We start from the raw sequence: 26,443 nt of genomic DNA on the forward strand, positions 1-26,443 counted from the left end.
CAGCACAAAGGGCTCAAATGGAAAGCAGCTGCAGAGACAGAGAATCTGATTGTGAAGGCACCCGAGATTCCAGGCAGGCGGAAGAGGCAGCATCTCGGGTGCTGGGCTGGGTAGCAGAGGCCAGGGTATTGACCAGAGACTCCAACAAGCAGGGGACAGCTTGGGGGGGTGAGGGGCGGTCTCCCACCCCTTCTTCAGGTGCTGGCCTAGGAGACAGGGACCCCGCCTCAGGCATCTCCTGCTCAACCTCCATTTCTGTGTCCAGACATGGGCAGGCCATTCTGACTCTCGGAGCCTTGGTTTCCATCTGCAGAATGTGTCCAGTAGTGGCACCTTCCTTCTAGGGAGGGGTTGTTGTGTGGTTAAGGTCTCGGGGCAGGCTCCTCAGTCAAACAGTCTTGGCTTTGATCCTGCCTCTGCCTCTCACTAACTGTGTGACCTGGAGTAAGCCACCTCACCTCCCTGTGCCTTGATTTTCCCATCTGTGAAATGGAAACAATAATAGAACTAACCTGCTGGGGAGATGAACTGAGAAGACTTAGCCTGGTGCCTGGAGCAGAGTAAAGACTAATGATTATTGTTGTCTTTCCTTTTGGAGGCAGAGTCTCACTCTGTTGCCCAGCCCGGAGTGCAGTGGCAGTGGCGCGATCTCGGCCCACTAAAAGCTCCACCTCCCAGGTTCAATCATTGACCCTCCAGCCTCAGCCTCCTGAGAAGCTGGGACTACAGGCTCGCACCACCATGCCCAGCTAATTTTTTGTATTTTTAGTAGAGACGGGGTTTCACCATGTTGGCCAGGCTGGTCTTGAACTCCTGGCCTCAAGTGATCTGCCTGCCTTAGCCTCCCAAAGTGCTGGGATTCCAGGTGTGAGCCACCATGTCCAGGCATCTTTCTTATTATTATTATCCCAGGAGCTCCACCTGCTAAGGCCCCAGCCTCAGAAAGCCTCCCTTCCCCTGAGTGCTGGTTCATCTCAACAATTTCCTCACATATTTCCTGAACAGCAACTATGCCGGTCTTGGCAAAGCCAAGGTTCTATCTAGGAGAAGAAAGACGTTAAAAGAAGGACCCGTGTGTGAAAGGCTTGGTGAGTTGCAGGGGCTCAGTGACACTGTTCACCAGCACCTGCCCCCTCAGCTGCTCTGTGCTGGACTCTTTCTGGGCTCTGGGGACACAGTTTTCAAGGGAGTCCCAATCAGAGGGTCTGGATGGGGATGAGAAGCTGGTGTGTGGATGAGGCAGTTTCTCACACTGTGGCAAGGTCTGTGATGGAGGAAGTCCAGGTGACTTTGGGAGCCAGAGGAGGTCAGGATGGGCTTCCTGGAGGAAGTGGTTAGGAATGAAAATAACATCTATTCAGCATTATTATGATGATGTGTCAGGCACTGTTCTCTCCTCAACACCCAGCTCCAGAAGGTTTTCTTCTCACGCACCCATTCTACAGTTGAGTCTGGGATCAAAGAGGCCCAGTAGGGTGCCAGAGGTCATGTAGCCAAGACATGGCAGAGCTGAGATGAAACCCCGCTGAGGGACACCGACCCACTCCTCCCCCCACCCCCCGACAGTGCTCTCCAGCCTCCAGGCCTTTGCTCCAGCTCTTCCTTCTGCCCAGACATTCCAGACCCTGCACCGTCTCATCCCCACTCTGCTGGAGGAATGAAGAGAACAGCCCTTGGAGGCCGTAAAGTGTCTTCAAGCCTCAGTTTTCCCATCTATGAAATGGGGATAGCATGGGGCTTTCCTCTCGGGCTGCAGAAAGGATCGAGAAAAAGGCTTATGATTCACCTGGGGCCTAGCCCTTGGGAGCCAGTCCCGAAGGACAGCTGTTATTATTGCTAATGTTGTTCCTGTCGCAGTGACAGTGTGTCCCATTAGGCCTGCAAACCCCTATACCTCAGTTTTTCCTGTAATGAAACCTGCCTGCTGAGGCCTCGGTGAGGGCTCATTTAATGATAATCTTTAGGGAAAAGAAAATACACCCCCCAAGCCGCCTGTGTGGCTGCAGCCCACGGGGGTAACCTGACACCCCTCGCCTGACCCGGCCTCCAGGTCTTTGTGTGAGTCCTGCCCAGATTACTGTATTTGTCCAGACCCAAAGCCAAGGCTGGCATGAGCTCAATGCTCTGCATTGTGCCAGAGCCAGGCCCCCCAGGCCTCATCCTTCTTCCCACTGGGGATCCAGCCCCCAGGAGGTGTCACAGGGGAAATCGGAAACCCAGCAGGGCCCACTGGGGTGGCCTCCTGGGTGCCAGGCCCCAGGCTCACACTCCTTGCATGTTGCCTCATCAATCCTTCACAACCTCACTGTGCAGAAAGGCACATGCTGTGCCCATTTTCCAGATGGAGAGAATGAGGCCCGGGGAGCCAAATTGTTGCTACAGTTCATGCCGGTGGAAGTGGCAGAGCTCAGGTCAGGCTGAAGGAGGACCTGTCCCCAGGAGGGGGGCCTGGGAACCCTGGATCTTCAGCTGGAGCCAGGCATCTTGGGGAGTAGAGATGAAGGAAAGCGGAACAATGTGGCAGGGGGCACCATGGCTAAGGATTCCGCCCTGAGTTCAAGTCCAGCTCTGCCACACGCCCTGCACAGAAACCTACTCCTCTCTGAACTTCGCTTTCCTGTATGAAAAAAATGAGAGAGCAGCTGAGCACCGTGGCTCACACCTGTAATCCCAGCACTTTGGGAGGCCGAGGTGAGCAGATCACTTGAGGTCAGGAGTTTGAGACCAGCCTGACCAACATGGTGAAACGCTGTCTATGCTAAAAAGACAAAATTAGCCAGGCGTGGTGGCAGGCACCTGTAATCGTAGCTACTCAGGAGGCTGAGGCTGTGAAATCACTTGAACTTGGGAGGTGGAGGTTGCAGTGAGCCGAGATCGCGCCACTGCACTCCAGCATGGGCAACAGAGCGGGACTCCATCTGAAAATAAATAAATAAAAAGTAACAATAACAATAAATAAATAAGGGAACAATAGCTTTTCCTCAGGGGCTGGGAGTGGACTCTGGCAAAAGCCTTCTTTTTTTCCCTTGTTGACCATTGAGAACGGATTCTTACATACTTTTCTATAAGAATGAAAATCCCATACAGACTATGTCTGCCTGGACAAAGGATTTCTTTATCTGTCATTCCTTTTACAAATCAGAATCACATTGGGCATCCTTTTCTGCATCTTGTATTTTTTACTCAAGAATACTCACACAAGGCCAGGCGCAGTGGCTCACACCTGTAATCCCAGCATTTTGGGAGGCTGAGGCAGGTGGATCACTTGTGGCCAGAAGCTTGAGACCAGCCTGGCCAACATGGTGAAACCCAGTCCTCTACCAAAAATACAAAAATTAGCTGGGTGTGGTGTCACGCATCTGTAATCCCAGCTATTCAGGAGGCTGAGGCACAAGAATCACTTGAACCTGGGAGGCAGAGGTTGCAGTGAGCCGAGATCATGCCACTGCCACTGCACTCCAGCCTGGGTGACAGAGCAAGACAGTTTCTCAAAAAAAAAAAAAAAAAAAAAAATATATATATATATATATATACACACACACACACACACGAAACAAGTCCTTGTATACCAATTACCATAGCAGCACTAGTCACAGTAGCCAAAAGGTGGAAACAACCCAACTGTCCATCAGTCGATGAATGGATATGCAAAATGTGATCAATCCATACAACAGTATTTGATCATTTTTTTAAAATGAAGTACTGGTGGGGCGCAGTGGCTCACGCCTGTAATCCCAGCACTTTGGGAGGTCAGGACAGGTGATCACTTGAGGTCAGGAGTTTGAGACCAGCCTGGCCAACACGGTGAAACCCCGTCTCTACTAAAAATACAAAAATTAGCTAGACGTGGTGGCACATGCCTGTAATCCCAGCTACTCGGGAGGCTGAGGCAGGAGAATCACTTGAACCCAGGAGATGGAGGTTGCAGTGAGCTGAGATCATGCCACTGCACTCCAGCCTGGGCGACAGAGTGAGACTCCATCTCAAAAAAGTTAAAATTAAAAATAAAAAAAATGAAGTACTGATGTATGCCACAACATGGAAGAACCTCAAAAACATTAGGCTAATTGAAAGAAGTTAGACACAAAAGGTCATATATTGTATGATACTGTTTATATGAAAGCTCCAGTATAGATAAACCCGTAGAGACAGAAAGAAGACTGATGGTTGCCAGGAATTGGGGGGAGGCAGGAATGAGGAGTGACTGTTTAATGGGTACATGGTCTCCTTTGGGTGATTAAAAATGTTTTGGGGCCTAGCACAGTGGCTCATGCCTGTAATCCCAGCACTTTGGGAGGCTGAGGCAGGCAGATCACTTGAGCCCAGGAGTTTGAGACCAGCCTGGGCAACATGACAAAACCCCATCTCTACAAAAAAATACAAAAAATTAGCTGGGCGTGGCGGCATGTGCCTTTAGTCCCAGCTATCTAGGAGGCTGAGGTGGGAGGATCACCTGAGCCTGGGGAGGTTGAGGCTGCCCTAAGCTGAGATCACACCACTGTACTCCAGCCTGGGCAACAGAATGAGACTGGAAAAAAAAAAAAAAGAAGGGAAGGGAAGGGAAGGGGAGGAGAGGAGAGAGGAGGGGAGGAGAGGAGACGGGAGGGGAGGGGAGGGGAGGGAAGGGGAGGGGAGGGGAGGGGAGGGGAGGGGACAAAATGTTTTGGAACTAGATAGAGGTGATAATTGTACCACATTATGAATGAACTAAATGCCACTGAATTGTTCACTTTAAAATGGCCAATTAATGATTGATTTAAATGGTTACTTTTATGTTATGTGAATTTTTCCTCAATTTAAAAACATACACATGTATCTTCCACCTCCTTTTTAAAACAAGTGTGGAATATTACATACACTAATTTCCCTTGAATTTTTTCATTAAAAATAAAATCTAGAAGGGAAAAAATGCTTGTGTAACAAATAATACTTAGAAGCAAACAAACAAAACAGAAGGGTCCTGGGAGGGCTGCGGGTCACACTTTTCAGTGGCCGGGTAACAACACCAGGGTGTGGCCAGGCCTAAGCAGCATCACCCATCTCCCTGAGATCGTGAGTGACGAGTTCTCATTTTGGCTCTTTTTTTCCCTCTAGACACATGTAGGCACTAGACACTTTACACACAAGGGTTTACTCAGCTCTTACCCCAACCCTATGTTTCCCCCATTTTTCCAATGAGAAAACTGAGGCTCTAAGAGGAGAAAGTCAGGCAGTGAATGAGCCAGAACTCGAACCCAAGCGCATCTGACCCCACAGCCACACAGGCCTCGCTCACTCCTTCCTTGGGACACAGTAAGGAAGGGCAGCAACAGTGGCACCTGCCCGTGGAGAACTGACATTCTAGTCCGGGAGACAGTCAAAAAACAAGATGAATCCACAAACTCTATGGCCTATTCCCAGAGGCTGGGGTTATAGGGATAAATAAAGGAGGGAAGCAGGGGAAAGGATGGTGGGGAGGCTGGAATTTTAAGAAGCGCTGTCAGGGAAGGCCTCGCTAGGAAGGTGATGTCTGGGCTTGAAGGAGGTGAGGGAGGGAACAGGTGGCTTTCATCCATTTGGTGGGACAGCAAGCAGGAAGACCTGGGGGCAGGGAGCTGCTGGGAGCTGGGGGCTGCTGAGGCATGAAGGAGAAGAGGCCAGGCCAGGCCACGGAGGGCGTGGAGGCTGGCTGAGGGGCTGGGCTTTATTCAGAGAGTAACGGGGAGCCATGGAAGGGTTTGGAGAACGGCCGTTGGAGGTCAGATTTAGATTATGAAAAGCTCCCTCTGGCTTCCCCAGGAGAAGGTGGCAATGGAGTTGGGGTGGGGGAGGTGAGTGTGTCAACAGTGGCTGAGGCAGGTGTTGGCACAGAAGTGGAGAGAAGTTTTCTGATGCTGGGCAGCTGGGGTAGGGGGCGGGGGGAGGACTTGGCCACCTCCCCACCACCTAGGCACCCCTGAATTTAGTCCCCCTTGGAGGAGGCCAGGCCCCAACCGCCCCAAAGAAAGTACTAAGAGGGGAAGCCGAGCTCTGCTGACTCATGGGCCTGGACCTCTCAACTTCCCTCCTGGGGAGCCTTAAGCCCAGAAGATGGGGTGGGGAGCCCTGTGGGGACTGAGAGCAAATAAATAATTATAACTGTGATAAGGAATAGAAAGTGGTTAACAAGGTGACCTGACTTGGGGGGTGTCATCAGGGAGGGCTTCCTGGAAGAGGGGATGTTTGAGCCCAAATCAGAAGAATAAGAAGGCCCCAGTTTAACCAGGTCAAAGATAGAAGGAAGAGCATCCCAGACAGAAGGAACAGCACCTGCGAAGGCCCTGTGGCTGGAGGCAGTCTAATGAGTTCAAGTTTCTGAAAAGAGACCTGGCTGGGCAGAAAGAGACGACTGTGTGCTGAGCCCAGGACAGACAGCGGCCATGCCCCAGCCAGGGAATATGCCCAGCCCAGGTCAGCACATGGTCAGCTCCTGGCACGGCCTGCTTCTGCTGCCATGGAGGTTTTGTTGGTGAGGTTCCCCACCCATAAACTTCTCCAAGCTTCACCACGAGCCAGTGAAATAATAAATGTACTTAGAACAGAAATCAAGGAAGTACCAGAAATTGTTATTCTCTTTGGCTAGACAAGGAAATCAGAGCTCAGAGAGCAGAATGGTTCTCAACTTTTCGAGTCATGCCACAAGTAAGAAGGTCAAGAAGAGCTTCCATGCCCAGCACCGGCCCCTCACAGGACTGGCCATGGGCTAGCCTTTGTGACAACTGGATAGGGCCCCTGGGTGGGGCAGATGGGCCCACAGCCTTCCAGACTCACCCAGCCTCACTGCCTCCCAGTCTCCAATTCTTCAAGCCTGGGATTCTAAGAACTGTGCAATGTTTTCAAGGTCTGATTTTAAAACGCTGAGGCTCCCTCATTCAGCAAGCACAAATCGAATGCCTACTGCATATTGTGCACCAATACTGTTCCAGGCAGCGAACAGTGTTCCAGGCTCTGGGGCACCACAGTGCACCCAGATCCAGCCAACCTTTCTAGGGCTGACACCGCAGAACACTGCCCATGGACACGTGATAAAGGGCTTGGAGGCTGGCATCAAGAAGCCCCACTCCCGGGGTTGGAGGGGGTTAGGGAGTGCAAGGCAGGCTGCCCAGCTGACCCCAAGAGGAGGGGTGGAGGTCACTGGGGTGGGAGGGGTCCAGTAGGGTCCAAAAGCTAGAGCAGGAGCCTGTCACGGAGCAGGGAGGCCAGTGTGGCTGGGCGAGGGGGCAGAGGGCAAGGCAGTGAGTGGGAGAGGTGAGCTCAGAGAGGAGATAGGAGCCAACACGCAGGGCCTCGTAGGACCTCGCGGGGCGTCTGAGTGGGGTGCGATCCCTGGGAGGGCTCTGAGCAGGGGTGGGACAGGGTCTGAGTTGGTTCTGGCAGGGTCCTCTGGCTGCGTGTGAGGAACAGCCAGGGTGGCCCATGGCAGAAGCAGGGGCCCCAGGCAGGAGGTAACTGCAATAGCGCAGGCAGGATGATGGGGCTAGACCAGGCAGCATCCAGGAAGGTGGGGGGACAAGAAGGAGCCTGAAGCTCTGGGGACAAGCGAGAAGACTTCAGATGGGCCTAGGGCCCTATTTCCAGGACTCCCATTCTCAAGAGTTCCATGAACCTCTTTTCTGACACAATGAGCCACACCCCGCCCTGGCCTCGCTATCATGAGCTTCAGCAAGCTCGACTCAGCAAGTTCTCAGTGGCCCCAAAACAAGGCTCCCCACGCTTGGATGCTTCTTTCCACCAAAGGGGCAGAAGATGGAAAAGAAAAGAGGAGATGTGGGGAGCGAAGGGGAAGAGGCAACAGCACCCTTCTTTGGCAAGACACACACACAGGCACACACACAGACACACACAGACACACAAACATACACAGACACAGACACACACAGACACACACACACACACAGACACAGACACACACACACACAGACACAGACACACACAGACACACACACACATACAGACACACACACACACAGACACACACACACATCCCACGCACTCACCTTCCAGAAACCCTCAGAATGATGGGGCAGAGGAAAGGCCCTCCCGAGTGAGAAAGGGCCCAGGAGCCCATTGCCTCTTTAGGAAACGTTGGAAGTAAGTGATTCATTCCTGCCAGAAATGAGAAGAAATGGTAAGAATAGCCATCGCCGCTCCTGTGTGCCAATGGCATACCCACAGCTTCCCAGATATTATTTCTATTTTTATGAATTGTCCTTGTGTATCTGATGACAAAATTAAGAGACCCATTGTTTAAAAAAAAAAAAAAAATGAGAGAGAGAGAGAAAGCAGAGGAGCGGGAAGAGAATGACAGGGAGGAGAGGAATTCTAACATCACGGAAATACGTAACTCACACCCCTCCACTCATGCTCTGTCCCCAAACACTCCAGGCCCGCACCTGCCTCAGGGCCTTTGCACTGGTTCCCTCTTCGTGGAATGTTCTTATCCTGGAGCCAGCCACACGGCCCCCTCCCTGCTCATAGAGAGGCCTTCCTGACCAAGCAGCTGCCCCCTGCCACATCTGTGGTTTTTCTTCCCAGCAGTTAGTGCCACCTCACATTATAATTGGTTTATGGTCTGTCTGCCACCAGTAGAACATCAGCCCCAGGACAGCAGAGATTTTTGTCTGTTTCGTTCAGTGCTGTTTCCTTGATGTTCTGAACAACTCCTGGCACACAGTCGGTATTCAGTGAGCATTTGAATGAAAGAGTGAATGAATGCATGTGTGGATGAAATGGCTCTCTGTTCAGGCAGATCAGGAAGAGGGGTTTTCTGAGGGGAACAACTGGGTCCTCCATGTGCCCGGAACACAGTAGGCGTTAGTGGAATGGCGGATGGATGGACGAACAGACAGAGTGAGTGGGGAAGGATAGGGCCTTGAGGAAATGAGAGCTACCAAAGCAAGAAAACAAAAAGGAAAACAAGAAAAGGAAATATCATTAATCCAGGTTTCTGAGTGCCTGGCCTGTGCTAAGCCTGCTCCACGTATTAGTTCATTTCTTCTTCCCAACAACCCCATGAAGGAGGTTTTGTTTTAAGCCCTGGTTCCAAACGGGGAAATTGAGGCTGCCCAAGAAGCATTTTTTGCCAGGTCCCATGGCCAGGAAGGGGCAAATCGAGCCTGCCTGCCTCCAAAGCCAGTGCTCCAAGAAGGCTGTGTGCCAGGCGCAGGACTGGGCTCACCGGAAGGAACGAGGGCCAGGGGATGCCAGGCTTTCCACGTTTGTAAGAGAGGCTGTGTGTTCACATTTTTAGGTGAAATGTCTTGCTTTTCAATGCTGGGAGTCAAATCAAAAGTTTAGAAAACATGACACAGGCCTAAAAAGCACATCTGAGGCCTGCTAGTGTGAGAACTTTGGTCCAGGATTGAGATTTATTTCGGGGAACAAGGATATTATTGAGAGTGGGGTAGACAGAGAAGGCTTCCTGGAGGAGGTGGAAGAGGCTGGGCCTTGGGTTTGAGAGGAGGGGGCCTTATGTGAGGAGAAGCAGGAGGGGCCTTTGGTTGGGTCACCCAGAGGCCACTCTTGGAGTCAGGGTAGGCCTCCTTCAAGAAGCCCGGGCAGAAGAAGCACAGCAGGTCAGACCAGATTCACACTGGGAACACCTAGGGGGCAGAGCACCAAGGCCGTTCTCGCACCCCCCACTTCCTCCCCTTACACATCCTGTCCCTCCCTCATTGACCCTCCGGGGATCTCAGCTGCCTGGGACGTTTTCCCCAGAAGACCCTGCTTCCTTGTGAATTTCCCATGGGGGCTAGCTGGAGGGAGGGACTGATGGTGAGTCAACATGGCAGCTGGACAGACTGGGAACAGCATAAGAGCTCTTTCATCCACTGGCCATTCGCAACAACACAGCCTCAGGCAGAAAACTTTGAGAATTAAAACACAAATTCATTGGCTCCCAGGGAAATCAGAACATCGAAGCGAAATATTGTGATTATAATACTACGTCAACCAGTCAACCATAAGGTGACCTTTTTCTCTTAGCTGTATATGAATTCTATTTAATGCAAAATATAGATACATTTTAATGTTTGACACGATTGAGCCTGGGTTTGAATTCTACTTCACCGCTTATTAGAAGAGAAACTTTGGGCAAGATATATAGCTTATCTGTGTCTGCATTTCCTCATCTGTAAAATGGGGATGAATAGAGAACCAGTGTCTAGAGCTGTCATGCAGTCCAAAGGAGGTAATGTGTGGTGAGCACTTAGAAAGTACTTGTCAGATAATAAGTGTTCAGGTAGTAATAAATAAGGTTATGAATTTAGTGTCACACCACTATTTCAAATCATAGGATAGGATAGGCATAGTGGCTCACACTTGTAATCCCAGGACTTTGGGAGGCCAAGGCAGAAGGATCACCTGAGGCGAGGAGTTAGAGACCAGCATGGGCAACATAGTGAGACTCCATCTCTACAAAAATATTTTGAAATTAGCCAGATGTGGTGGTGCTTGCCTGTAGTACTAGCTATTCAGGAGGCTGAGGTGGGAGGATTGCTTGAGCCTAGGAGTTGGAGGCTGCGGTGAGCTGTGATTATGCCACTGCACTCCAGCCTGAGTAAGAAAGCAAGACCCTGTATCTAAAAAAAAATTAATTAATTAAATTCATCACATATAATGGATTCTGGAGACATCAGTATAAACTCATGTTTAGCTAAACATGAATATAACTAGTTACACATGGAAATATTGATAACTGTGTGTATATACACAGGTTAGTATACACATAGATATTTCTTTGCTCCGTCAGCTGAAAAGGGCTAAAAGAAAGGATACCCCAGCAGCCACGAGCACACCCAGCACCCAGATCTTGGTTTCTAATACCGTTCTCTAATAAAAAGAACCAGGACTCTTTAGAGAAATGACTGATTCTAAGACTGCAGCAGGAAATATATAAGTTGAATGTGGAACAACTTGTAGTGCCAGAAAATATGAAAGGACTTCAAGAAAACTACACTGATAGGAAGTGGGCAGGAGCCAATTGAAAGAGCCCCCAATGGCCAAAGTTAGCACAATTTGAGCAAGAAAATAAATAAAGCAACCTTGGATTATAACCCAAAGTATAAATAAAGTAAATATCCATGAGTCTGTACTGATATAAATAAAATATTGAATAAATGGATAGGAATGAAGAGGAGAATCTCTCACGGACAAAAATTCCAAATAATTTACACAGATGCTCCAGTGGAAAGGAGGGGAGATAACTCCTCATACCTCAGGCGTAGGCTGCACACAGCAGCTTCTTGCCAAAGAGTACGGTGTGGAAAAAGGAAAAAATAGCAACTTGATGGTGGAGAAACTTCACAAACACTACTCAGGCTAGGTGATCAATGTCAACAGCAACTGTTGGAAGTCACATTAACAGTAAGTACCCTTGATACGCTGTGATAAAAATGACATTTTACCTCTGAGGTCTTCTTCCCCCAAACCTATAACCCTAATGTGGTCATACAAAAAAACATCAAATTCCAGTAGAGGGGCATCCTACAAAATACCTGACCAGAACTTCTCAAAACTGTCAAGGTCATCAAAAACAAGGGAAGTCTGAGAAATTGTTATGACAAGAGAAGCCTAAAGGGACATGACAATTAAATGCCACGTGATACCCTGGATGGAATCCGGGGACAGAAGAAGGACATTAGGGAAAAATTAAGGCAGTCAGAATAAGCTTTGGACTCTAGCTCGTGACAATGTATCCACGTTGGTGCATTAATTATAACATAAAGGTAGGGCGCAGTGGCTCATGCCTGTTATCCCAGCACTTGGGATCCCTTGAAGCCAGGAATTTGAGACCAGCCTGGACAACATAGCAAGATCCTGTCTTTAAAAAAAAAAAAAAATACAAAAGTTAGCTGAGCATGATGGCCCATGCCTGTAGTTTCAGCTACTTGGGAGGCTAAAATGGGAGGATTACTTGCGCCCAGGAGCTCAAGGCAACAGAGGAAGACCCTCCCTCAAAAGACTTAAAATTAAAAACTTGTAACAAATCTACCAAATTAATGTGAGATACGAATAATAGGAGAAACTGGTCATAAGGTACAATCTTTTCAGTTTTTCTGTACATTTAAAACTTCTCTTAAAAATAAAGTCTATCGGCTGAGCACGGTGGCTCATGCCTGTAATCCCAGCACTTTGGGGGGCTGAGGCGGGTGGATCACTTGAGGTCAGGAGTTCAAGACCAGCCTGGCCAAAATGGTGAAACCCCATCTCTACTAATAATACAAAAATTAGCCGGGCATGGTGGCTTGTGCCTGTAATCCCAGCTACTTGGGAGACTGAGGCAAGAGAACCACTTGAACCTGGGAGGCAGAGGTTGCAGTGAGTTGAGATCACGCCACTGCACTCCAGCCTAGACGACAGAGCAAGACTCCATCTCCAAATAAAAAATTAATAAAAACACAAAAATTAGCCCGGCGTGGTGGCACTGCACCTATAGTCCCAGCTACTCGAGAGGCTGAGGCAGGAGAATTGCTTGAACCCAGGAGGCGGAGGTTACAGTGAGCTAAGATCACACCACTGTACTCCAGCCTGGGCAACAGAGCGAGACTCTGTCTCAAAAAAATAAATAATCTATCTTAACAACTGGATTTTTTTTTCCAGTGAGTATGTTTTTCCCACACTCTCATAATTCACAGAATGACTTTTTCACACCTGGTTGGAGCATCTTCCACATTTGGTCTGTCATTCCGCCAGTCATTCTGTGGGTCCTGATCTCAGGTTTCCAGACCATGGTGGTTTCATTGCTGAGTTGACGCGACATGGTCCTTTGTGAAACCCGTTCTGTGGTGGAATTGTGTCTTGACCCAATGGGCCTGTTCCGCTCACACTGGAGTTGTCGTTTGGCTCTTTCGTCCTGTAGACACCTATTGTTTATGTCAACATCCAGCAATGGCCATTGTCCGGTCAAAGCATCAGGCATCATTATTCAATGTGGGTTATATTCCTTTCTTCCCTTCATCTTTTCCAGTTCTGTCACCTCGAGCAGCATCCCCGGGCCCTGGTCTCCAAGTCCCGATTCTGTCTGAAAAATGGCCTGAAGGCCTAACACAGGGCAGCCTCTACCTCAAAGCACCATCCGGTTTAACATCCCAGCGGTGCCTCAGATGAGAAGCCCTGTGGTAGGGTCCACCCGAAACCCCTGGCCCCCATGTCTCCTTCCTGGCCCCAAAGACAGCTGACACTGTCCGAGAGGAAAGGGCAAAGGGGAAGCACATGGCAAGACACTCATTTCTCAGAAAGTCTGGGTTAGGAGTCAGGGGACCTGGGTTCAAGTCTCGCATCTGCCTCTGACTCACAGTGTCACCTTTGGCCACTCACTTCCCCTCGTCTGGACCTCAGTTTCCTCATCTGGGAGTTAGTGGGGTGGACCAGCTGATCTCCCAGGCCTTCCCCAATTGGCATTGCACTGTTGAAATCAGGGCTGGTGATATCATGCCCCCTCCCCAGCTCACCTCGCTCTCACAACCAGCACTGAAGTCAGAGACCGTGACTGGCTTTGCAACTAACAAACTCTCATTTGTGTGTAACGCTCTGAATTTACATTCAACAAATGGCAAAGGCCTGTTACCTTTGTATTTCTTTCTAAAACGAAAGTCGTAGCCTGGCACAGTGGTTCACATCTGTCATCCCAGCACTTGAGGCTAAAGTGGGAGTATCGCTTGAGCCCAGGAGTTCGAGACCAGCCGGGGCAATGTAGTGAGACCCCATCTCTACCAAAATAAACAAAACTAGCCACAGAGAAGTTGTGTGTGCAGGTGCTTTTCTTTAAGTTTCCTGATCCAAAGTTCTGGGCTGGAAGTGAATCACAGTGAGTTTGCATTTTCTGTCTTGTAGTCATTCATGACTTTGGTCTTTGTTCATAATAATTACCCTTGGAATGAAATTCAAATTCCTCACTCCTGCCTTCGAAGCCCCGCAGGGTCCACTCCCTCCCCTTCTCTCCAGCCCTCTCCCTTTCACTCTCCCTGTTCCAGCCACGGTGACCTCCCTACTGTTCTTTGACCCACCTAGCTTGTTCCCACCTCAGGGCCCTTACCTTTACCACTGATCCACCCCCAGCACCCTTCTCTTAGGTCACGCCTGCTTCTTGGAGGCCCTCCCTGGCTGTCCTGCTGGTCACCCCGCATCCCAGCTCTCTGCTTCATTTCCTTTACCACAATCTCAAATGATGCTGTTTACTCATTCAATGCCCATCTCTCCCACTAGACTGTCAGCTCTGGAAAGGCAGGGATTCTGTCCGCTTTGTTCTGTGATGTGATCCCAACACTCCCCCCAGGGCCTGACACATAGTAGGGTCTCAATAAATACAGGTTAAATCAATGATGGGGCCAAGCATACTGGCTCATGCCTGTAATCCCAGCACTTTGGGAGGCCAAGGAGGGTGGATCGCTTGAGCCCAGGAGTTCGCTTGAGCCCAGGAGTATTTTTTGTCGAGAAGGGATTTCGTATGCGAAAAATTAGCCAGGTGTGTTGGCACACGCCTGTAATCCCAGCTACTCGGGAGGCTAAGGGTGGGAGGATTGCTTGAGGCATTGGGATTGGTCAAGGCTGCAATGAGCCGTGATCACGCCACTGCACTCCAGCCTGGATGACAGAACAAGACCCTGTCTCAAATAAATAAATAACAAAATGAATGGATGAATGAATGAAACTGTGACCGTAGTCTGCAGCTAGACAGCTGGCATTTGTTGAGCACCTACTGTGTGCCAGCCACTATGCTGTTGTTCCGTCCCTGCGGCAGGTGGGTTGATGCTCTTCATTTTGCACGTGAGAAGACCAAGGCTCCCAGGCCTCAGAGCCCCAGAGCATGGAGCTGATGGAGCTGGCCTTGAATCCCGCCTGGGGACGCCGGTGTTGGGCTCCTTCCACCCTACTAAGTCCCCCAGTAAGAGAGTCACGGGGAGGAGAGCTGAGCGGAGCCTGCCCCTCATGCACACGGGCACACCTTGTCTAAGGCAGAACTTTCTAGACACCTCTCTGTCCCACCGCCTGGTGGAGCCCCTGTGGCCAGCATGGGAGCTGAGTACCCAGGCAGCCTGGCCTTATGCCAGTCAGCGCCAGGAACCAGCTTGGGGAGCAGAGTCAGGGCCAGCCCAGTGGTGAGTGACACAGGCCAGTTGCCCCAAGGGGATTCCCAATGTCCACTGCGGCATGGGGAAGACCAGCGCACTCAATTCTCTCCTCAAACCTGCAGGGCAGGTCCCCGGGCCCCATGCAGAAGAGGGGCCAGGATGGCTAAACCGGGCTCGAGCCTACCCAGGCTTCAATCTGTGCCTCCATTTCCTAGATCTGAACACTGAGGCCCAGGGAAGTGCGGTATCTCAGCAAGACTAGAAGTAGAGTGGGATTAAAACCAGGAAGGCACTCATGGTTGTTTATGCACACGTGTGCACATGGGCATGTGTGGGTGGCTGTGTTCCCAGTGCCATCTGCACCAATGGTGTGTCCTCATTGGCTCACATCAGCCTCGTGTTCACAGCAAGCGTGTCCATGTGCACATGCCTCCCGCCTCTGTGCCTGTGCTTGTGAACCCATAAGATTCCTGGACTCTGACCCCACCCCCACTGTGTCAAGCTTGACTCAGCTGAGACTCAGTTTCACCATCTGCTCAGTGGCCCCAGAGGTTGTTGTCTGCTGGGGATAGGGGTCTGGGCCCCTGCGTCCCTCTCAGCCCTGGGCAGAGCAGCCTAAGAGAGCCAGGGAAGGCACCATGCCAGTTTGGGCCAGGGAAGAAGGGGGACAGAGGGCAGGAGCCAGCACAGGGTCTGTCTGGGAGCCCAGGGGCTCAGGCCCATGCCCACCTTCCCCTTGGGGTAGAGCTAGCCCCCGGGGCCCTGGCCTAGTCCTTCATGTCTCATGCTCTCAGCCTGGTGAAGGGAAAATCATTCCATGTAGGCCAGGCCCAGGGCCGGGTGATGCTGGGACACAGAACTGACTCCAGTACCCAGCACCTGCCCTCGAGAGGTGCCCAGGGTAGGCAGGGAGGTGAGCAGGTAAACCAGTCACCAAAAGACAGCCTGTAGTCCTGAGTGTGGGTTTTCCTTTGAACACTTGTTAGCTGTGCATCCTTGGGCAAGTCTCTTAACCTCTCTGAGCCTCTATCTCCTCCCCAGGAGAAAACTATGCTCCCCACTCGGGGTTGGGTGGGATCCCAGCACAGTGCCTGGCACAGGTGGTGCTGCTGAGTCACATGGAGGCTTCCCTTATTTAAGGTCTGCTCTGGGAACCAGGAGGAGAGAAAAGACCGGGCGAGGACAGATTCCCTCTGGGGCTGGGGAAGCCCCCAGCTCACCTCCCACCTCCAGAGGAGGTGCCACCCAGCCAGACCTGGACCAGTGACGGTAAGGTTGGCATAGAGAAGCCGGAAGCGGGAGGGCAGTCCAGGCAGAGGGCACAGCCCAGGCAAATGACAGTCATGTCTCTCAAGTCCAGGGTTCTCCTCGTCCTTCAGGTCTCAGCAAAAGGCCACCTTCTCAGAAGAGCCCCACCTGTTCTCTCAATCTCGGGGACCCCATACCCCCACCTTCCATCAAAGCAGCAGGCTTATTTTCCGCTTTGAACTTATAAACAATCATGCTTGTTTATTATCTGTCTCCTCTGCCAAATTCCCCCAGGGTGTGGACAAAGTCTGTCCTGTTCACTGCTCTGTCTAGCACAGCACCTGGTCCACAGTAGAGGCTTAATAACACAGTGAGCACCATTTGAGCAAATTACTCCACCTCTCAGTGCCTCAGTTTCCTTATCTGTAAAATGTGCATCATAACAGCACCTACCTCATCGAATTGTAAGAATTCAATGAGTTACTATTCATAATGCCCTTAGAAATGTGATAAGAATTAAATGAGTTAATATTTGTAAAGCCTTAGAACAGTTTCTCCTTGTGACCACGTAGGTATTCTGCAAAAGTGTGTAAATAAAATATACAATGAGTGAATGAAGAGAATAACAGATAGATTACCAAGTTGCATAATTTGTAATGTCCTGGTTGATATTCACATTTCATTTTCTTTTTCTTTTTTTTTTTCTTCCCATAGAAACAAGGTCTCAATATATTGCTCAGGCTGGTCTCAAACTCCTGGGCTCACGTGGTCCTACCGCCTCAGCCTCCTAAAGTGCTGGAATTACAGGCGGGAGCCACCATGCCTGACCCACATTTCGTTTTCTTTGTTACTATTTCCTGGCTTTTTATTTTGACAATTTTTAAGCCCATAGACAGTCAAATGATAGTACAATGATTGCCTCAATTTACCAGTTGTTAATTCTTCAGTCTGCAGGCTTTCCCTCTAGCTAGGTAAAATGAGAAAGATGCATATTTCTACTTTTGGGGGGCTTTTCTTGTCTGATCCATGTGGGAGCAAGTTGAAGACACCAAGGTAATTTACTCCTGAACTCATCAGCTGCTGTGGTTTTTTTAAAATCTCTAACTCAATGGATATATGAATTCTCTGGAACCAATTGCAACCAGTTTCGTGATCTTATAAATCAATAATTCTACAAATCTACTAGTCCCTGAATCCTTGAACCTGAAAATATTTGGTTCTAGAAACCGTCATCTGCCGGTTCTCAGAGTCTGCACATGGCTGAGGTTCTGTCTTTCCGTGGTCTGGGACTCCCGGTACTCTCCCCCGAGTCTGCGGCTCTCTCGGCCCAGTCCTGATGATCCTCCCGTTGGTGCCTCTGTGCGCTGACTCCCACTTCCCAGAAGCTATTGCCCGGGACGAAGAAAGGGGAAAACCCAGCCGGTCCCAAGTCCAGTGCAATGCCAGTCTCGTGGATGCCAAGTGGCACAGGGGCCTGGGTCACAGGCCCAAGGATGGTACCCTGGCCGGGCCGCTCCCTGGGTGCCCAGACCCATCTCAGGCCAGCTGGGTGAGGGGCAGATGGGTGGCCCCCGCCTCCACCCTGCCCATGGAGCAATCGTCTGAGTCACCCCCCACCTCATGACTCGCCTGCCCGCCACCACTAAGGCCTGTAATTACAGCTGCCTCCTCCTCCGAGGCTAGGTCTTATCAGCCCATCAGGGCAGGCCGAGGAGGGGGACGCCCTGGAGGTACCCCACAGATGCGGCTGGTCCTGGGGCTTGATGGCGTGCGATCTGGGCATGCCTCGGCCCTACTAGCCCCAAGTCCAGAGGCTGGCTCTAGACTCCCAGAACTCCCACTGTCCATTCCCCAAAACCCTGCCTCAAGTTCCACCATTCAACTCATCTCATTTTCCTGTTGAAGTGTAAACTGATCACTCACAAGACATTTCAGAGCAGATTTTCCAAAGACCCGGGGAGGGGATCAGCACTGCGTTAGGCACACAGGGAGCTCAAGGAAGACTCGGCAAAGCGCCACTATGGTTGCGGCTGTTGGTCAGACCTTGCCGTGGGTGCTGGAGAAGGGAGGAAAGAAAGGGTCTTGATGAAGGGACTGTCACTGGTGACTGGTTCTGGAAGGGAGGTGGAGGCAGCAGGCAGCAAACCGACCCTTCACCTCCTTACCTGCTCCCCTTGTCAGCTAGCTGCCGTCTGACCCTGGAGGGAGGAACTCTGGTTCCTATTCCATAGATGAGGAAACTGAGGCTCAGAGAAGCTTCACACCAACTCCTGTCCTCCAAGGGAAGGCGTCAGGGATCATGGTGATGTTCTGGGAGTGGGTGTGGCTCTTCCCAGGGAATGGGGATCCTCCCATCCCAGCAAAGGGGAGATACCAGCAAAGGACTATCCAGCTGCACTCAGACCTCCTGGATTCAAATCTGTAAAATTAGACCCTTAGACCCTCTGTGCCTCGGTTTCCCCAACTGTCAACTGGAGATAATAGCAAGGCCAACCTCATCTGGTTGTTGTGAGGATTAAATCCATCACGTAATAAGAAGCTTCCTGAAGGTACGTAGTAGGCTCTTTCCTCCCTCCCCTAGATGTTGGCAGATCCTTCCTTCCCTGAGTCAGTGGAAGATGGGGAGGCTGGGATATGTCCCACCTTGCCGGGGGTGGGTGGCTGACTCTGTGCCCCCATCATCTCCGTCACCCACACAGGCTTCTGGGAAGCTGCAGCTGGTCCCCAGGCTGCCCCGACCCCTGGGCTGGGTCCCCAGGATCAGCACCCCCAACTCCACACCTCCAAAGACAAACCCAGACACAATTCAAGGCCTGTAGTGTGGCTGGTTGCTTTGCAATTATTAATAATTTCCTCCCTCCATCCCTCCTGCAGACCTGCTTAACCAGTCTCCCCACCAGCACGGAGCAGGCCTGACATTTGAACCGACTATTATTCTCTCTCCCTTCAGGGAGAAGCCAGGAGGGAATGTGGGCCTGTGTCTTGACGCTGGGTGGGGAGAGGCAGAGGCCGCCCACAGGTCCCCCTTTCAGTCCTGGGTGCAGCATCCAAGCTCCGCCATCCCCTGCAGCAGTGGGCTCATTGCCTCTTTCCTGAAGACCAGGAGAGAGAGAGAGAAAGAGAGAGGGAGGTTGGTTAAGCCCCTGCCAAGCAGCAGACAGGTTGGAAAATCTTCTTGCACGGAGGCAGGAGTGGAGGGTGGTTATGAGTCAAACTCAGGGTCTGGATTCCTGTCCTGGCTCTGCCCTTTCCTCGTTGTGTGGCCTTGAACAAGTCGTTTCACCTTTCTGAACCTCCATTTTTTCATCTGCCAAATGGAGTGATGAATTCCCACACTGCAGAATCCGTGAGGTTTAAAAAGCCCCAGGCCCAGTGCCCAACAGGGTACACGGGAGAACAGTTCTCTGGGTCCAGAGGCTGCTCACAACCAGGAAGCCAGAGGGGCTGGGCCAAAGTGACAGCCAGCACTGCCCTGAAGACAGAGTCCGTAGGCCTCCAGGGGACAAAGGCTGGAGGGCCAGTTCCATCTCCAGCTACATCCAAAACCGGTCAGTGGGGACAGGCCAGGGTATATGCCCCCCTAATTGCTCCCTGGCTCCATTAGTACCACGTGTGGCTCCTGCCAGAGAGGTAGGGAGTCCTGCAGCACCCAGCACACCCAGCCAGACCCAGAAAGGCTGATGCTGCCCCAGGTGCCCACCCTGGCTGGAGGGAGAAGGCAGCTCAGGCCGATGAGTCCCGGAGCGATGGGGAACAACTAAGGGCCTCTGAGCAGGGGCAGGACCTGAGCTGGGAAGGTCGAAAGGTCAAGATCCAGCATTTGGGACCTCGCCATCTATCCCTTTGACCCTTGTGGGATAGTAGAATGGCCAAGAGCCCAAGTTGCCTGGGTTCAAACCCAGGCTTCGATATTTGTAGCTGTGTTGCTATGAGCAAGTTACTGGGCTTTTCTGAACCTCAACTAACCTATCTGTAAAATGGGAGTAGTAATAGCCTACAACTGTCAAGAGTTGAAATGCAGCAATGACTTGTAAAGTATGTAGTACAGTGCCTGGCACTTAGTAGGTGTTCAGTAAGTGGATGTTGATGGGAGTTTCTGCATCTACCAGGTAGTTTTGCTTATCATGCAGTTTCCTCTGTCTGGCAAGCCCATCTGCATACTTCTCCTCATAGGAACTCCTATGCATCCCTTAAGGCCCTGCCCAAATAGTCCCTCCCCTGAGGAGCCATCACTAACCCCTTACTTAAACAAACACAGGAAGCCCTTTCTTCTGGGCTCCCTGCCACCACATACTCCTCCCACAGCCTGGCCACACTGTCGGCAGATGAGATGATGCCTGTGGGGCTCACCAGTGGATTACCAGTGCCTGCCTGGCGTGGAGAGCTGTGAATGAAAAGCTCCCCTCACCTTACTCAACTAAAAACAGAACACAAAAATCCCCACAGATGTGGAAAGAGCTTATAGTCTCCAGCCAAATTTTGAAAATTTTCTCAGGCCACCACCAGAGCAAAGGACAGTGCAGATCCCAATATGTAGAATTCAGGGTTGAAAATTCCTTTAATCAAATGAGTTATAATTTTAAAAGGGAAGGGAGCAGAATAGCATGTGGCTAGGTAAGAAGAATGAGGCAGCTCTGCATGCTGATCTAGAATAGTCTCCAGGATAAGTTGTCAAATAATTAAAAAAAAAAAAAATGAGGAGCAGAACACTGTAAGAAGCATATTGGCTACCATTTGTGTGGAAGTGTGGGAGGGAGGCAAGGACAACATGGATATTTGTTTGTATGTACATAAATTAACTCTGGCCAAAATAGCAGGTTAACAGTGGCTGCCTCTAAGGAGGGGGAGTCAGAGGCTGGGGGAAGGAGAGAGTGAGGACTTGCCTTTCATTCCATACCCCTTTCTACTTTTGGATTTTGTAGAATTTGCTCACCATAGCTACTCAAAAATTAGCACATAAGCACATGTTTAGGGCATTGGAATTCACATACTCCAGCAGCAGGCCCTACCTGATTCAGGAACACTTTTCAGCACCCCTGACAGGCTATCCTACTTTGAATACTCCCAGTGATGGGGAGCTCAGTACTTTACCTGCCAGCTAATCCATCCAAAGGGTAGCTTGGAAGGATGGGTTTGGGCTCAGTGACAGGAAGCGGGAATGTGCTTCTGGAGCCACACACGGGTGCCTCTTTCTTGCCCCTGACAGTGGGCAGAGATGTGACTTCCTGCCTAGGAACCTGCTCAGAGGGCCTGCCTGTCCCTGGGCCCAGGTGGGAGGTGGGCAGGAAGGTAGGGTGTGCTCTGCTGTGACTCAGGCCCCACGGGTGCCCGGAGCACAGCCAGCTTCCCAGGACACAGCGCTGTGACTCAGGGCCACACAGCAGGGCCAACCCAGGTGGCAGCTGGCGGGCCACCAGCACACCTGCACCCTCCCCAGCCTCAATCCACAGCAGGGCCTCTGTTGCCAGCACAAACCACCTCGCTCACCGCTGTCCCCATCCACAGAGGACGGGATGGGGAGATGAAGACCCTGGCACCAGACAGCCTGGGTTCAAATCCTGCCTCTGCCATTTGCTGGCCGAATGGTCCAGTGAACCTGAGCCTCAGTTTCTCCATCTGTACAAGGGGTGAGCCATGCTGCCTTGTCTTCCTCATGGCGTTGCCATGAAGACGCTGAGTTCATCCGAGAAAGGCTCCTGGATCAGCCCCGGCAGAGTCTTATGCAAATGTAAGCCATTATTATTATGGGTGCCAAGCCAGATGTGGGGGTCACTGACATTGGAGCCTCGAAGGAAGCTTGGGTGCCTCCGCTCACCCCGCTGGCCTGGTCAGCAGGCCCAGGAGGAGCAGGCCTCCTGGGGCACCTGGCCTTGGGAAGGTTCAGGGACTCTAGGTCCCCCTGCCAGGTTATGAGCTCCATGAAAACAGAAATTTTTCCCTCTCTCATTAGCGGGGCCCAGTGCCTGGTCCTGGTGCCTGGGATAACGGCTGGCACACAGGCAGAGTGAGCTTCACAGACCTGCAACGCATGCCTTCACACAGGGCCCCAAGCTTGGATTAATGCCGTTACCTCTTGAAATTCTTAATTCTGAACAAGGACCCTCACGTTTAATTTTGCACACGACACTGAACATTCTATAGCTGGTCCTGTACAGAGTTGACACCCAGTACACCTTTTGGAATGAATGAATGAATGAATGAATGAATGCCGCCCCTAGGTGTCATTTCTCTCATTTTACCTCTGAGGATCATGGACTCCAAGCCCTCTCTTAGCAGGAGAACTAAGACTCATAAGCTGAATAGACTCACCCGAAATCATTCAGCAGGAATCCAAACCCAGGCTTGTCAGGCCCCAAAGCCCCAGATCCTGTGGCCTCCTCCGACATGTCAGGGGCAGCTGCTCTGTGCCCAGGGAAGCCACAGAGCAGTGGATCTCAGGGCAGTGAGGCCAAACAGCAAAGCTCTACCCCGCTATCAGAGCTGCTCTGCTTCCCTTTTCTCAGCTGGGGAAACTGAGGTCCAGCTCAGGGTAGCACAGGCCCAGCTTGGCAAGGGTGCCTGCCCAGGAGGCGTCCTGGCTGGGTGCCCGGACAGGGGGCGGGGGCCTCTGTGAATCGCTCCTCAGTCCCCGCCGACCACAAGCGGGTTGGGTGAAAGGCGGCTGCTCCCCGCCCGCTTCCCCGCCAACGTGGGCCCGAACAATGGGCCTTTGTGCCCGGCGTGGGCGGGTTGTCAAGGTGCGCAGCCCTGGCCCTGGGCCCTGGCCTCGGCCTCCATGAGGGCAGAGGGGCCAGGCCAGGGGGTCTGCGGGGGCCGGGAAACCCAGCAGAAGAGAGAGCAAGTCTGAGATTCTCACAATGAACGAAGGCCAAGGCACAGGGAAAGAGCGATCGGCACCCAGGGTCACACAGCACAAGGATATCAGCAGCAAGTCGGGAACCCAGGACTCCAGCCTCCCTCTCGCTGTGGCCTGAGTGTCCCCGCTGCAGCAAGGGGCTCTGGCATCCCTGCAGCTGAAACCTCCCCTCAGGAGGTCAGCAGGGCCGGAATCATTCCTCTTCTCCCTTCTCACACTCCCATGCCATGTCTTCCTTCCTCAGGGGCTCAGCCCAACACCCCCCCATCTCTGGGAGGACCCCCCAGATGGCATCAGCCACAACATTGCTCGGAAAATGTCTCCTGTCCACAGGTCCCTCCTGACCGGCTCTTCTCCCCAACAAGATCGTGTGCCCCTTGGGAAGCCACCTGGTCAGGTAGGCACTGCCATGAGCCCATGTTACAGGAGAGAACTGAGGCTCCCAGCCAGGCAGGGCTCACTCCAGGTCTACATCCTGGATGCAGATGACCCTCACCTCTGTCCTGTGTGGGAGCCACAGGAGGAAGGTGGGGACAAAAGACCAATTCCTGCTGTTTAGCCACCCACCTTCTGGGGGGAAAGGCAGCGAAGTCAACCGCAATAGTATTACTAACAAGAGTCTACCAGGTATTGAGCATCTAGTAAGTGCTTTATGTCCAAAATCTCATTTCATCATCATAAAATTGCTGGGAGGCAGGTACTACTTTATCCCCATTTTACAGATGAGGAAACTGAGGTTCAGGTGAAGCAACCTGCCCAAGGTCAATCAGTTAATAAAGGGGTTCAAATCCTATCCAGGTCCACTGAATGTCTGTGCTCACTCAACCCGCACACCCGTCTTATCAGGCAGGGTTGATGTTCCCAAATTACAGATGAGGAAACTGAGGCTCCAAGCAGCAAAGTCACATGCCCAAGGTCACACAGCTAGGAGGTGGGAGCAGGGATTTACACCTGGGCTTCTGGCCCCCAAGTCCCCTGTCTTGTTTCTTTCTTTCCCCACCGTAACCAAGTTCCCTAAATGTCCCTTGAAACTATCTGTGCCACCAGCCCCTCGTCCCCATCTCCTACCACGATAGACCCAATGTCCACCCTGCACCTCGGCCAGTCCTAGCTGGCCACACTCAACGCATAACAGATATTCATGAAAAGCCAAAAAGAGAGTCCCAGTCGGGAATAAGCTAAATGTCCCGGAGCAGGAGCCTAAGGAAGAGCACTGTGGTCTGTCCCCACGACAAAGCCCACAGGGAACAACCAATAGATGCACCCGAGCCACTCCGCCAACAGGGACAGAGCTCCAGAACAGAACATCGGGCGGAAAAAAAGTAGGATGCAGAAGCAAATTTACAAGGGACGCCATCTGTACAATCCCACCCACAACCCAAAGCAGCTCCCCGAATCCATCAGGGATTCCACGTGTGTGTGTGTGTGTGTGTGTGTGTGTAAAAGTCTAAAGATGTCCTACAACTGCTTTGGGAAACTGACCATAGCTACAAAAACCAAACATGTGCATATCTCATCATCTAGCAATTCCATTCCTGGCTATAGACTAAGGGAAATGCCTGCTTATGTCTACTGTCGGATGTGTGAGAGAGGGTTCACAGCAGCACTATTCAAAATAGTGGAAACTGGAAACAACCCCCATCTCTGTTGACCGTAGGGTGATTCAACAAACTGTGGTCTAGTTAAACAATGGAATACTCCACAGCCGTGAAAAGCGACACAAAACTTGGATAGACCTCATTGGATGAGGTTAAGTGAAAGTGCCTGATACAAAAAAGCACAGACTGAATGGGCTCACTTATGTGAAGCTCAAGAATAGGCAAAACCAATCTATCATGATAGGAATCAGACCAGTAGTTACCTTTGAGGGGAGCCCCTGGAGGCTAGGAACATTCTACATCTTGATCTGGTGTGGTCCCATGACCATTAAACTACAATTAAGATTTGCGTGTTTCAAGGTCAGGAGATGGAGACCATCCTGGCTAACACAGTGAAACCCTGTCTCTACTAAAAATGCAAAAAATTAGCCAGGCGTGGTGGCACGGGCCTGTAGTCCCAGCTACTCAGGAGGCTGAGGCAGGAAAATCGCTTGAACCTGGTAAGCAGAGGCTCATTTGCAATGAGCCAAAATCGTGCCACTGCACTCTATACTGGGTGACAGGGCGAGACTCCATCTCAAAAAAAAAAAAAAAAAAAAAAAGATCTGTGTGTTTTACTGTGTGCATTTACACCTCCATCAAACCAGGTGGATACCTTCATCAAACCAACAAAAGAAGGATAAAGACACACAGGGAAATCATGAGCATCGAATCTAGGTTGCAGTGACTGGTTTTTTTTGTTGTTTATTTTTTGGTTTTTTTGGTTTTTTTTGAGACGGAGTCTTGCTCTGTCGCCCAGACTGGAGTGCAGTGGTGCAATCTCAGCTCACAGGTTGCAGTGACTTCTAAGAGAGATCCTTCTGGGCAGGGATATGGGGGGATCCCCTATATTGGAGTGTTTCCTTTTAAGGAAGAAAAGAACACAGAAGAACATAAGTTTCCATGCAGTTGAGTGATAGCTGCGTGGAAACTTCTGTTCTTATCCTTTAAATTTTTTTGAATAGTAAAACATTAAAAATACTGAGAATCAAACCAGAAACAAAGCCTATTTCCACGGCTTCTCCTGCTCCAGAGCTCACAGTGGCTTCCTCCTGCCTCTGGGCTGTGGCCACCCTCCTTTGCATGCCATTCGAGGTCTCATCCTGGGCCTCAACCCGTCTTTCCAGCCTCTCACTCACCCATCCCCACCAGCCAGGCTGGTCTCCTCACTCTTCCCCTAACACGCCTTAAACATTCCCATCTCCACGCCTTTCCTCCCACCTGGAATGCCCTCCCCATTCCTGTCTACTTGCTCTGTGCCAGGCACCGTGCCGAGTGCTGTAGGCTATTAACTCCTGAAATCAGGGGCTCGGCCATGGGGAAACTGGGGCATCGCTTGCAAGCACAAATAATCTCCATCATCACCCCCCAAAGCCACCCACATAAACCAAGTAAAAACAGTAGTGCTGCTAAGCCCACAATTTCAAGACAAATCACCCCATAGCCCGACCATCCCCTAAGACCCTCCAGTATAGAAATTCTGGCCCACCGCTGGATTTAAAACTCACTCATCTCTTGGGATTGTGTCTTTAACATTCCCATTTCACACAGGGGGAAACTAAGGCTTAGAGAGGGCAAGTAACTTGCTTGAGACACTCAGCAAAGAAAGACTG

The 26,443-nt window shown here is 51.2% G+C and overlaps 2 long non-coding RNA genes across 2 annotated transcripts in view; one reads left to right on the plus strand and one right to left on the minus strand.

The window, feature by feature from the left end:
* On the minus strand, nucleotides 1-19,111 carry LOC115837995. Its single transcript, XR_004033059.1, has 4 exons — nucleotides 18,503-19,111; nucleotides 18,261-18,393; nucleotides 8,016-8,124; nucleotides 1-2,918 (listed from the first exon to the last, which is right to left on the minus strand). It is a non-coding gene; the product is annotated as an uncharacterized LOC115837995 (long non-coding RNA).
* Nucleotides 18,477-26,443, plus strand: part of LOC115837996 — an 11,690-nt gene continuing 3,723 nt past the window's right edge. The window contains exon 1 of the long non-coding RNA XR_004033060.1: nucleotides 18,477-18,886. This is a non-coding gene — a long non-coding RNA (uncharacterized LOC115837996). The remainder of the gene's footprint in view (nucleotides 18,887-26,443) is intronic.

The sequence above is a fragment of the Nomascus leucogenys genome, chromosome 13 (genome assembly GCF_006542625.1).
Source record: "Nomascus leucogenys isolate Asia chromosome 13, Asia_NLE_v1, whole genome shotgun sequence".
NCBI lineage: Eukaryota > Metazoa > Chordata > Mammalia > Primates > Hylobatidae > Nomascus > Nomascus leucogenys.